This window comes from Macaca fascicularis, chromosome 8, assembly GCF_037993035.2.
Source record: "Macaca fascicularis isolate 582-1 chromosome 8, T2T-MFA8v1.1".
NCBI classification, from domain to species: domain Eukaryota; kingdom Metazoa; phylum Chordata; class Mammalia; order Primates; family Cercopithecidae; genus Macaca; species Macaca fascicularis.
The window spans coordinates 138,471,624-138,483,970 of record NC_088382.1 but is presented as its reverse complement, the minus strand read 5'-3'; the positions used below and the strand labels follow the sequence as shown (position 1 = coordinate 138,483,970).

Here is a 12,347-nt window from a genome sequence, read left to right as displayed (position 1 = left end):
AAGACTTAGCTTTAATTCTACTGTTCTTTAGTTCTTGCTGTCCATCTCCAGCTCCACCCAACTCTGAGTACTCCATAAACTGCCTATAGACCAACTCCTATCCAGAGCATGAGTTAATTCACACCAAGCCTTGCTGCATAAGAGGCTTATACCTAGAAGCCACGTAGGAATTGAGAATTGTTTCTTCAGTGTTGTGCCCTGTATTCAAGATACCACCACATCTAATAAATTGAAGCCTACTTTGTGTTTATAGAGCCTACTTTTCAAATCAGACAGATTTTCATGGAATTGTGAGTTCATCTATCTACCTGAATATGTCACTGCTGGAGATCCCTAACTATCAACAGCAGCCCAGACCTAGCCCTTCAAATGATATGGCCTTTGAATGCCATGAGTTGGATGACTGGACATTTCCTTCAAGTACCAGAATCACGTTAATTCTCTAGCATTTCCTTCACTATTTCAGGGGTCTTGACATCTTAGTCACGTGTGTGGCCAACATTTTATAGGTTATAGAAATAAAACCTTTCTAGAGCTACCAAGTATAATATAAAATCCTATGAGTAGGAAGCAGGAAGGAGATTTAAAAGTCCTATATCATTGTGCAAATGGACAGTTATTTTATCTGAATGTGTGTGCTTTCTCTATCTAGTACAGGAAGCAGATTGTGGGGAAAATGGATGGTAAGTATGGGTTCACTTTGTGGTGGCATAAATCATGTTTAGAATATTCTTAGAGTTCTGGGAGGCTCTGGGAGACTCCGGATCATTTACTCCCTGTAATTACATTTCATCATATTTGCTTTTGGGTTTGTCTGTTAATAGAGTCTCTTGATCTGCTTAACTGCCTCCTCTGTAATTAAACAGTTGAGGAAAGCATATGGATAATACCATGCTAATGATATAGTTTTAAAATTTAGGATGATTTAAAAGGAAATTTTAATCTTCTACTAAGTTCAGCCTCAAACTGCTCTGGTTATGATGGTGATTTTTTTCAAGCTTATCATTCCTAAGAAAGCTTCACATTTCACAATGCTTGCTTTGCAGCCAAGAAGCCCTAATTAACATTTGTTAAGAACTAGAAGATGCATCCAACTCTTTACTTTTTATTCCTAATTCTCATCTCAACTGAAAAGGTTAACATTTCAAATGGGAGTACAGAATAGTGATGCAGCTTTTCTATACTCATATACCAAGTCAATGTTTAAAAATAGCTTATGTTCACATTTATCATATAGTTTGAAGATCTGCTTGGGAAGTAGGCTGTGTAAGTCAGTTTTGCTGCTTAACAACAATCCTGAAATTTTAATGGCTTATAGCCACAAACTTACCATTTTGTTTCTTTCTTTTGTTTTGTTTTTTTTTTTGAGATAGAAGTCTTGCTATCTTGCCCAGGCTGGCCTTGAATGCTTAGTCTCAAGCCCTTCTCCCATCTCCGCCACCCTAAGTAGGTGGGATTATAGGCATGAGCCAACATCCCTGGCAACAAACTTTTTCTCTGTTTTTTGGATCAGATTCCATGTATCAGTAACCGCTCCAATTCTGCTTGCTCATGCTCCACATGTCTTAGCACTTCAGAGTTCTACGTGAGGGAACAGCCCACATCTGGTACATGCCACACTCATGGCAAAAGGCATGAAGTCAAACAAAGCTGCATAGTCATATTTAAAACTAAAACCTGGCATGTAAAAAGTCGATCAACATTCTAATGGCTAGAACAAGTCAAACAGCCGGGCTCAACATCAGTGGAGTGGGAAATACCTTCCTTCTACAAGGAGAGGGCAGTGAATATTTGAAAATGATGAAATAATGTATCACATAGGGCCAAATGATAATTCTAGTTACATGCATGTCTAAATGGCCTATATAATCCCACAAATCTAATATCGACAATCTGGCTCCACTACTTGTATTTGACCAAAATCTTCTCAAAGCCAAGTATGTATCTTCTCAGTTATTGCTCTTCCATGAGACAGTCAGTATAGAACAACAGAGAAAAGATGGAACTTCAAACTTCTGACCAGAAGAGTGAGTTAGAGCTTCAGCTCTATGAGAAGCTAGTGTTTGATTGTGTTTAAGTCAATTCACTTCCTTAGGTCTTGGATTTCTGGTCTATAAAATTGTGCTAAAAATAATACCTGCTGCAAAAGTTGTTGTGTGGCTCCTCTGAGGTGCATCATAGGAGAATGAGTACATGTGTCACCTGCAAAGTACATGTATAGGTATTGATAAGTGCATTTTGATAAGAGGTAGGAAAAGTGAAATAAGAAAGTCATGATTAGATCTTGGTGATCTAAGTGGAGTGGGAGAGGAGTAGGGACAAGGAAGAGAACACTTTGAAGAAGAGAAGAAAGTTACAAATGTGGCAAGGTGCTGATAATGAATCGCATCACTTCTCTAACTCTACCCACACTGAAAATGAAAAATTGACACCCTCATATTTCTGTTATTAAAATATATCAAGAGCTTCCTTGGCTTTACCTTTTTCCTCTTGGACATATAAATAACATGGAAGACAGGACATAATTATCTGTATGCTCTTTGGTCAATCACATAATGCTTGCAGGCCTTAGTTTTCTTATCTGCTAAACAGGGTGATCAATCTACCTAGTGGGTTTTTCTGAAAATAATTGTCATGAAAGTGCCTTGAAAACCATGAAGCAGGCCGGGCGCGGTGGCTCAAGCCTGTAATCCCAGCACTTTGGGAGGCCGAGACGGTTGGATCACAAGGTCAGGAGATCGAGACCATCCTGGCTAACATGGTGAAACCCCGTCTCTACTAAAAAAATACAAAAACTAGCCGGGCGCTGTGGCGGGCGCCTGTAGTCCCAGCTACTCAGGAGGCTGAGGTAGGAGAATGGCGTGAACCTGGGAGGCGGAGCTTGCAGTGAGCTGAGATCCGGCCACTGCACTCCAGCCTGGGGGACAGAGAGAGACTCCGTCTCAAAAAAAAAAAAAAAAAAAGAAAACCATGAAGCATTCCGTACAAGAAGTTATGAAGTCATCTGTAAGACAAGAGACCTGGAAAATCATTAAAAGCCTTTCCATCTCATAAGTTTTGTGATTTTGATATTATTTGTTTAGACTTGAAAAGGGTTTTAGAAACCAAAGAGTTTAGGCCTTAACTTCACAGATGAAAATATTCTCAGTTCCATTATCTCAGTGCTTATAATGTAGGTAATACTTAGAATCTTGCATTTCAGAAATTTGAAATTTTAATTATCTTAGTGCAAATAAATCTTTTTGTTGTAATGCGTAGACAGCTTACTTTATTCTAAACTTCCACTATAATTTACTATAGTTCCCGTTAATCTTCAATCCAATTCAAATAAATGAATATGCATGAATTCAGTGCATATACATACAGACAAATGCTTCTTAATCCAGCTGCAATTGAAATCACTCTGGGTACTTGAAAAGTGTTGATTTCTGTGCCCTACCTCTACAAACTATGGTTTACCTGGTCGCAGGTGGGTTTCAGGCATAGCTTTTTTTTTTGTTTTGCTTTTTAATTTTTATTTTTTGTTGTTATTTGTCTGTTGATTGGTTGTTTTCAGCTCTTTGGGTGATTCTACTGTGAAGCCAGTTTGGGAACAATTGCTCTAGAGATAGCAATTTGAAAAAGGCAAAGCTCCTGTTCTCAAGAAACTCAAAGTTTTTTGGTTAGATAGATGTGGAAGAAGTGACTTACAGATGCCCTATAATAGAAATATGTTCCAGGTGAGTCTAATCCAAGATCTCAGAGGCGGCTTCATAAAAGAAGTAAAGCTTGAGCTTTTCCCCCAAGCAACAGAAAGAATTTTCTAACAGCCTGACCAAAGGATAGGTTCTTCCAGGACAGAGAGAATATGATCAGACAAAATACTTTGAAATCTTTACATGCATTTGAAAAATATAAGTAACAGGATAGGTTCAAACATAGAATCTGAGGTAGAGAATGTGGCAGGAGATCAAGAAGCAGGTAAGAATCAGGTCTCACACTGTTGCCCTGGCTGGGGTGCAATGGCATGATCTCTGCTCACTGCAACCTCTGTCTCCCTGGTTCAAGCAATTCTGCCTCAGCCTCCGGAGTAGCTGGATTTACAGGCACCCACCCACGCCCAGCTAATTTTCGTATTTTTAGTAGACAGGGTTTCACTATGTTGGCCAGGCTGGTCTCGAACTGTTGACCTCATGATCCACCCACCTCGGCCTCCCAAAGTGCTGGGATTACAGGCGTGAGCCACCACACCCAAAGAATCAGATTCTAAAGGTGCTTGCTCCAGTTTGAACTTTGGCCATTGGAAATACACCAAAAGGATTTCTAAAGCAACCAAATCACTCCTTCTAACAAGTCTTCTCCAATTAAACTTGCCCAGCTCTGGCCAGGCTCAGTGGCTGACACCTGTAATCTCAACACGTTGGGAGGCTGAGCCGGGTGGATCACGTGGTCAGGAGATCGAGACCATCCTGGCTAACATGGTGAAACCCCATCTCTACTAAAAATACAAAAAAATTAGCTGGGCGCGGTGGCGGGTGCCTGTAGTCCTAGCTACTCAGGAGACTGAGGCAGGAAAATGGTGTGAACCTGGGAGGCGGAGCTTGCAGTGAGTGGAGATCATGCCACTGCACTCCAGCCTGGGTGACAGAGCCAGATTCTGTCTCCAAAAACAAAAAACAAAAAACAACTTACCCAAGCTTTCATTGATCTGCTTTAGATCACACTAAATTGAGCTTACATATATATATATATATAATACTCATCACACACAAATCCTAGAGGATCCCTGAAAGAACAACTCACTTGTAAAATCTGCTACCTCAAAAATATTCTACTATGATTAGGCAAACATAATGGTCTTGAATTCTATTGATCTTATCCTTATTTCTGTGATTCTATGATTCTAAGATGCCAATGATCATAAGAAACTACTTTGATTTAATAAATGCTTTTTGTGGATAAAAATAAGGAAAACAATTACTGTTGCCACATTAAATACATTCCTTATTTACAAGAGGCAGCGTAATTGTCAGACAAATTAAAATTTGAAAAAAAATATGCATGTTAGAACCAGGTAATAAAGGTAAAGGGCAAGTTCCTCAAAAGTTCATATTTTGCTTTAATAATAAGGGCAAAGAAATTTCTGAGTTTCTACTGTAGCAACTCATAATTTTTTCTCTTATTTTTCTTTTCAGTTTTCTGAATTTTTATTTATGTTCCTTCCAGAAAATAACAAAAGACCTGAAAGTCCCAAATAGTGTCAAAAGGAAAGGGATAAAAAGAATGCTTTCCTTTGGGTAACATTTTTATTTTTATTTTTTATTTTTTAATTATACTTTATGTTCTAGCATACATGTGCACAATGTGCAGGTTTGTTACATATGTATACATGTGCCATGTTGGTGTGCTGCACCCATTAACTCGTCATTTACATTAGGTATATTTCCTAATGCTATCCCTCCCCTCTCCCCACAACAGGCTCCGGTGTGTGATGTTCCCCTTCCTGTGTCCAAGTGATCTTCATTGTTCAGTTCCCATCTATGAATGAGAACATGCGGTGTTTGATTTTCTGTTCTTGCAATAGTTTGCTGAGAATGATGGTTTCCAGCTGTGGATAACATTTTTAAATCTAGATCAGGGATCAACTGAAAGTCTAATGTTTATTGACTGCCTTCTATATGCAAGTCAGAATGCAAAATATGAAAAGGTGATTCAAATAATTGATTCATTCATTCATACCACTTATTGTGAGCACTTATGCACCTGGCACCATAGGGTTTTAACATACAAAAACAAATGAAACATTGTCCCTGTCTTTGGAGTGTCAGTAGCAGTACCATTCAATATAATTACCTGGAGAGCCATATATATATTTTTTGAAATTTCTAGTAGTCACATTTAAAAATATATATAAACAATTTAAAATAATTTTCATAATATATTTTATTTAGCTCAATATCTCCAAAATATTAGCATTTGAACAGGTCATCAATATAACAAATTACGATATTTTGCATTATTTTTCTTACTCAGCCTATGAAATCTCTGTGTATTTTATATTGACAGTACATTTCAATTCGAATGCTAAATTTGCAACATTCAAAATGAAACATTTTCTTAGAAAAATAATAAAGTTGTGGCTAATGAAAATACACTGCTTCAGTTTTTAAATTTAAATTTAACTTAATCAATACGGAATGTAGGGAGGTAAACTGATGATAATCTTTTATATCTGTTCAACCTAATATTCTCACCTCCTGTCTTTAAACTGGGGCTGAGAGAAGCTTTATACAATAAATAGAAATTTGTAGTTGAAAGAGCTTTACTACTTGTAGTTTTGCCAAAGTGGACAAAAAAAGTAACTAACTTTTCCTTATTCATACTACTAGTTACTGGCAAAGCTAAAACCTTGGTCTTCTGATTTTCAATCACGTGATATTATAATCTATATCTAGTGGTGTGCTGGTAAATATTTATATCTAGCTCTCTGAAAAAGAAACACACACACACAAACTACTGATATGAAGAATGTGTAGATGGAATTTACAAACAGTAATAAAATATATAATACTTTTGATTGTAAATGTTATATAGTAAATTGATTCATACAGAATGTTTTGTTGATTTTATCTAAATTCTTATATCTATAGGCAAGTCACAGTTGCAATTTATATGTGACTTATGATTTAACAAAAAAATTTAATCAAGAAATTTTAATACTATTAAAATCCAATTCTGTAGTCATACCAACCATGTTACAATTACTTGAGAGTCATGGCTAGCTAGTGTCTATCCTTGAACAACATGGGCTAAAGACTAACTGGAAAAGAAAGAGAAATGATTAAATGATTACAGTGATGTAATAGGGTAGGTAGAAAGCATGTGGGGAACACAGAGAAAGCTGCAATTAATGTTTCTTGGTGAGTTGCAAGTATTTCAGAGAGCACATCACCTTACTAAATGCTGCAGGAGAGCCAAGCATACAAGAAAAAGGGAGAGAGGGATTCATCGAGAAGGCTCAGTGCTAAGAAAGAAAAGTGGTAGAGACAGCACAACGTCCACTCTCAAGACTGACTGCCAAACTGGGTAGACTGGCCAAAAAAAATAAGTTAGATGTTGAAATACAATATAAGATTTAAGTGTGAGCTAGAGAGAACATCAAAGGTATTTAGGTTGACGCAAAGGTAATTTTGTCATTACTTTTAATGACAAAAACAGCAATTACTTTTGCACCAACCTAATATTATACAACATCTGAATTTATAACCCATTTCTGCAGCTTACTATCTGTGTATTATTGAGTGATCATCTGGGCATTTACTCTTCTGTAAAACTGGAAATAATACCAACCTTAAAGGGCTATTGTGAGCAACAGATGAGATAGTATGCATTAAAGAGCCTAATGTGTGTTTGTGAAATCAGAACCCAAACGGGAAAGATCACGAATGACTAACTGCCAAAGCCAGTGAAGGGAAGACAATCACTCAGGTGAGACTTAGAGGAGAGGTAAGACTTCAGGCTTAGTGGAAAAGAGGAATTCCCTCTCAGAGGCAGTGGCTTCTGTTACCGGTCAGATGCACAAACACTGGGGAAGAGGAGGAATGCCTTTCAGGTATTGTCCTCATTGTAACTGATTAATAACTTACAGTTATTCCATTTTGTAGAATGGAGGGGAAAGAAATTAGTGCAAATCCCTGCCAAGAAAGAAGATATGAAGAACGGCAATGAGAGAGAGAAAGAAAATAAAGGGTAAATAAAAGCCAAATACAAAAGTTTCACTTTGAGCAAAACTAGATAATATAAAGAAAGAGAAAGAAATGAGACAGAATGTCTCAGTACAAGTTTTCCCAGAGTCGGCCAAGTCCTGTGTACGTTGCACTGCTCTACCCCCTCTGTTTCTTACTGGTGATAGCTCCTCATCCCTCACCACATTCCAATCCACTCACATTGCTGGCTCTTCTTGAGTGATACATGTATTTATTTCTGTCTCAAAGACCTGCACTTGCCCTTCTCTCCCTAGAGTGCTTTTACCTCTGCTTTGGTTTCTTCTCATCTTTGAGGTCTCAGCTTAAAATTCTCCACATCTGATCCACCCATCTAGAACACCCCCAACCTAAATCCAGTCACTCCCTGTCATCTTAACCTCTATTGCCTTCAGAGACCTGATCTCCATATAAATACTTTACTTCATTGTCCCCCATTGGTTGTCCTCCTCTTCCCAGAATATCAGTTCCATTAAGATAAGGATATAATGCCTCTGCTCACCATCACATCCTTAGGACCTAATAGGTGATCGCTGAATATGTGTTGAATGAATGAATAAATAGCACATCATCCATAACATTTGAATTTTCACCAGTGCTGACCCACTCAAAAATCAAGCATCTAGAGGTTAGTAAAACAAATATTAGAAACTCCGTGTCTGTTAGAGTAATTACTAGGGCCCTCTATTTACTCCTGTCCCTAATATTCCTCTCTTCTCATTGTCAGGTTTTTTTTTTTTTTTTAATTTTATTTTATTCTCTTCCTCTGAACCTTTGGGAGTAATGCCTAAAGTTAACTCTTGGTGTCTGTCATACTCACCCTCTGGCTCCAGACTATTTTAGATACAGTGCCTTGAAGTCTATTTCTGGATTCTGGAGGACTAACTTGTGACTTGTGACTCAGTGAGAAAGGAAGAAAGAGAAAGAAAGACTGAGAGAAAGAGAGGGAAGTGAGAATTTGAGGGAGGAAACAGCAATCTAGAATGTGAAAGAAAAGAAAATGTAATATAAAACTGTAATGTCTGCTAGGAAATAAAACTTTATGATAACATAGGTTCAGGTATTTATTAAATAAATCCTGAATAAAGCAAAAAAAAAAAAAAAAAAGCAGGTATTGTTTCAAAGCCTTGGAAGATGGGCTACTTAGGGTAGGGAAACTTCTTTCAAGAAATGTGTAAACACCTCTTGAAGATGTGAACTAGATGTTTCAGAGACAAGCAACTTCTTTAGCTCTGCTCTCATTCTGACAGTTTCTCCTTATTGACCAATTATGCTATTCCCTAGGTTTTCATTTCAATACAAATAAACAGGACACATATCTGAGTCAACAAAATGGGCCCCCATGGCCAAGTATTTCCTCAGTCCTTACACTTGGCAAAGTCCCTGTAATGGTGTCAGCTGTATCAGGAACAAGGCTGTACCTCGGCTGAAGGAGAGTCAGAGGGGAGCTAAGAAATGATGGAGTCCAGAGGGTCTATTTTATAGATGCGGTGTCTGAGGACCAGAGATAGGGACACATGTTCAGTCCTAAAATACCTAATTATCTTAATCTCTCAGATGCTTCTTTCAAATTCACAGTGGTTCCTCAAAGCCTACTATGACTCTACCTGAAATTTCAACCATCATTCCTTAGGGTCATTGACTTTGATGTTACATGCCTACCTATTAGAATGATGAAATGTTTCCAGGGCAGAGGGACACATCTGTGTTTATTATTCTAGTGCAGAGTAGGAGAACAGAACAAGGGACTGGCCAGTGTTGAGACAAGAAAACATCTAGCATAAATGGCACTTAACCAGTGATAATTATAGCTCACATTATTCTGCACTTATATGTCATGAGTGGTTCAAAGTGCTCAATATAAAGCTAGTTTAATCTTCACAAAAACCTAATCTGATAGGTATTATTATCTGCATTTATAGATGAGGAATCTGAAGTACAGAAAAACAAAATAACTAGTTCAAGGCACACACCTAAAGAGAACGGAGCTGGGATTTGAACCAAAGCAGTCCTTGAGCCAAGAGAATCTATCCATTATTTCTCCTTTTTCTCCAGAAGAATGCGTTCACATTGAAAGTTACATCAGAAGAAAACCTAGAGGTTTGGAAATATGGAAGTATGGACTATGACTTGAAGATTCACAAAATCAAATGTTCTTAGAATCACAAGATCTCCTGATTGAAGGACACACTGGCTGACTTGAAAATCCTCATTTGCTGCCGACATTTGCTCCACAATATTTGTACTAAATGGCCATCCAACCTCACTATGCCTTCTGAAGGTACCCTCTTTACCTTTGTGTACTTTGCCAAATAGAACATATATATTTCACAAAATAAACTAAAGCCTGACTTCTTAAATGTTCTATCCACTGGTCCCAATTTTACTTCTTAGGAACACAGAGACTAAGGCTAAAGTGTCTTGCATTTGGTAACCATTCATTCGAAAATAATAACTCTTCTACTCTATTTCTATTGTGTCTTATCCAATATTAGTATTGCTATTTCTTCAAATGTTCCTTTTATAAAGTTTGTTGAAGTTACCTTCCAGGCACTGAAGGTTTTGATGGGAGAAAGTATCTCATTTCCCATTTCTGAGGGGAAAAACAAGACAAAACCAACAGAACAAAATCAGAAAATAGATGTTGGGTATCAAAATATACAAAAGATAAGAACATCTGATCATTAACTTTGACTCAAAGATAGAAGCTATGATTTATTTAAATTTACATTGGGCAGTGTATTGATTAGAGTAACATTTTTATCTTGTTCCTATAATAGTCCAAAGTGGGTATTCCTGGTTGGCATGTGTTTTTCCATCATGAAGTGATTCAAAGGCCTGGGTTCCTTTTATATTGTCATCTACTATCCCCTAGCACTGTTTTGCATTGGCATTCAACATATAGACTCTGAAAAAATTCCTGGAGGAGGCATACATCTTCTTTAAAGCCTTGAGGTTAGTGGAACAGCCCATTTCTACTTATAATCCACCCATAAGAAAGCACATATGACTATATGTAGTTACAAAAAAAAAAAAAAAAAAATTGCTGGGCAATGTAGTTTCGTTACGTGCTCAGGAAGATATAAAAATGGATTTTGGTGAACAAGTAGTGATCTGTCACAAGGACTACATACAATGCTAAGAAATCAGACCTCGAATGGAATCCTGGTCCCTCTTTTTTATGAGACATAAAAGCATGTGTAGCACTTAGTGGCTCTAGTCTTCAGTCTCCCCAGATGTTAATAGGATGTTTCTTACCAGGGTTGTTGTAAGGATCAAATGAGAAAGCACATTCAATGTTCTTGGTCTTGTCCAGCAAGTTGAAAGTGCTAACTCATTATTATCTTTATCTATTCTTATGCTATTATTGCCAGATCCCGGCTCAGATCCCAGCAGATAATGGAGCTCAATACATGTTTGCTGAAATGAACTAAACTAAACCTCACAGTCATTCCCAAGGTCAGCCATACCCTTATAAGGAAGTACAAGGGGAGTAAGTCTGGTCCGTGTTCGCTCTGATGCTAACACGGTCACAGTCTGCTTTCTTTGTGTTCCCATGCCTCTGTGTTGCATTCATCTGTGGGGCTGATTTATACCTTCTCCAGGGACACACTTTCACTAATTAAGTACTGAAATCAAAAATGAAGAGCTGAATTGAAGAAGTCAGACAGTCTAAAAAGTGCCACTGGTCTCATTTCTCCAGCTCCCAGTGACTGGTGGTAGCTGTAATATTGGGACACACATAATCCTGGCCGTTCACCCACTGAGCAGGGTGGCTCACACAAAGGGCTTTCCAGTGGCTCTTCTGTTTTATACACAGAAGGCCTATGCAAAATCCACCAGTCATCTGACTCAGAGGCCTCAGAAGCTATTTTGCTTCAAAAGGCAATGCTGAGCCCAGTCAGCCCCACTCAAAATGCTATGTGGAAAATTTGCTTTCTCTTAAGTAAGACCACTGAATAAAAAATCATTATTTCCAGGATTAGCAAGAGCCAGTGTGCACAGTTCTCCCTAGGGCTGCGATGACAAAGGCTGGATTATTCATTACAATCTGTTCCTTCAACTAATATCTTCTCCACGGGTTCCATCACAGTTGCTATTTCTGCTAATTGTTCAAACAGTGAATTAGTGGCCAAGTTGCCAGGTGAAATGAGGATGTGTTAGATAAAGTATGTCCTTCTCCACTTTCAGTGTCTCTGAGGCACTTTGACATGATGAAGCTGGGTGGCAGAGGGGTCCTATCAAAAGGCCAGCCTGTCTCGGAGTGGCAGACTGAATGTGAAGTTGAAGCTCCTCGAGTTTCAGTTCTTTCAATAACCCTCTGTTCAACTTCTGCTCAGATTTTCTCTGTGACCCCATCCCTCATTTTCTTAGTGCTGAAAACAAATATTCCCTTGGAAAACTCATTAGAACTAATTATTTAGTACTGGGGAAAATAGCTCAAGCATGAATAATTATCTCATCAGCTAAACTCTCTTTTTCCCCAAAGGTTACCAGGGCAAGGATATCAGAACTTCCCTTGGTATCTTTAATGGTCCTGAATGCTGAGCAGTTTCCCCTCAATTTGGTCTCTTTCCTATTTCTAGCAGTTTCCTTTCATCCTCT

The 12,347-nt window shown here is 38.0% G+C and overlaps 1 long non-coding RNA gene across 1 annotated transcript in view; it reads left to right on the top strand.

Annotated features, from left to right (window-relative positions):
• LOC135964568 (uncharacterized) overlaps positions 1-7,992 on the top strand; it is a 282,514-nt gene extending 274,522 nt beyond the window's left edge. Inside the window, exon 4 of the long non-coding RNA XR_010577055.1 lies at positions 7,644-7,992. This is a non-coding gene — a long non-coding RNA (uncharacterized lncRNA). The remainder of the gene's footprint in view (positions 1-7,643) is intronic.
• The last annotated feature ends 4,355 nt before the right edge of the window (positions 7,993-12,347 follow it).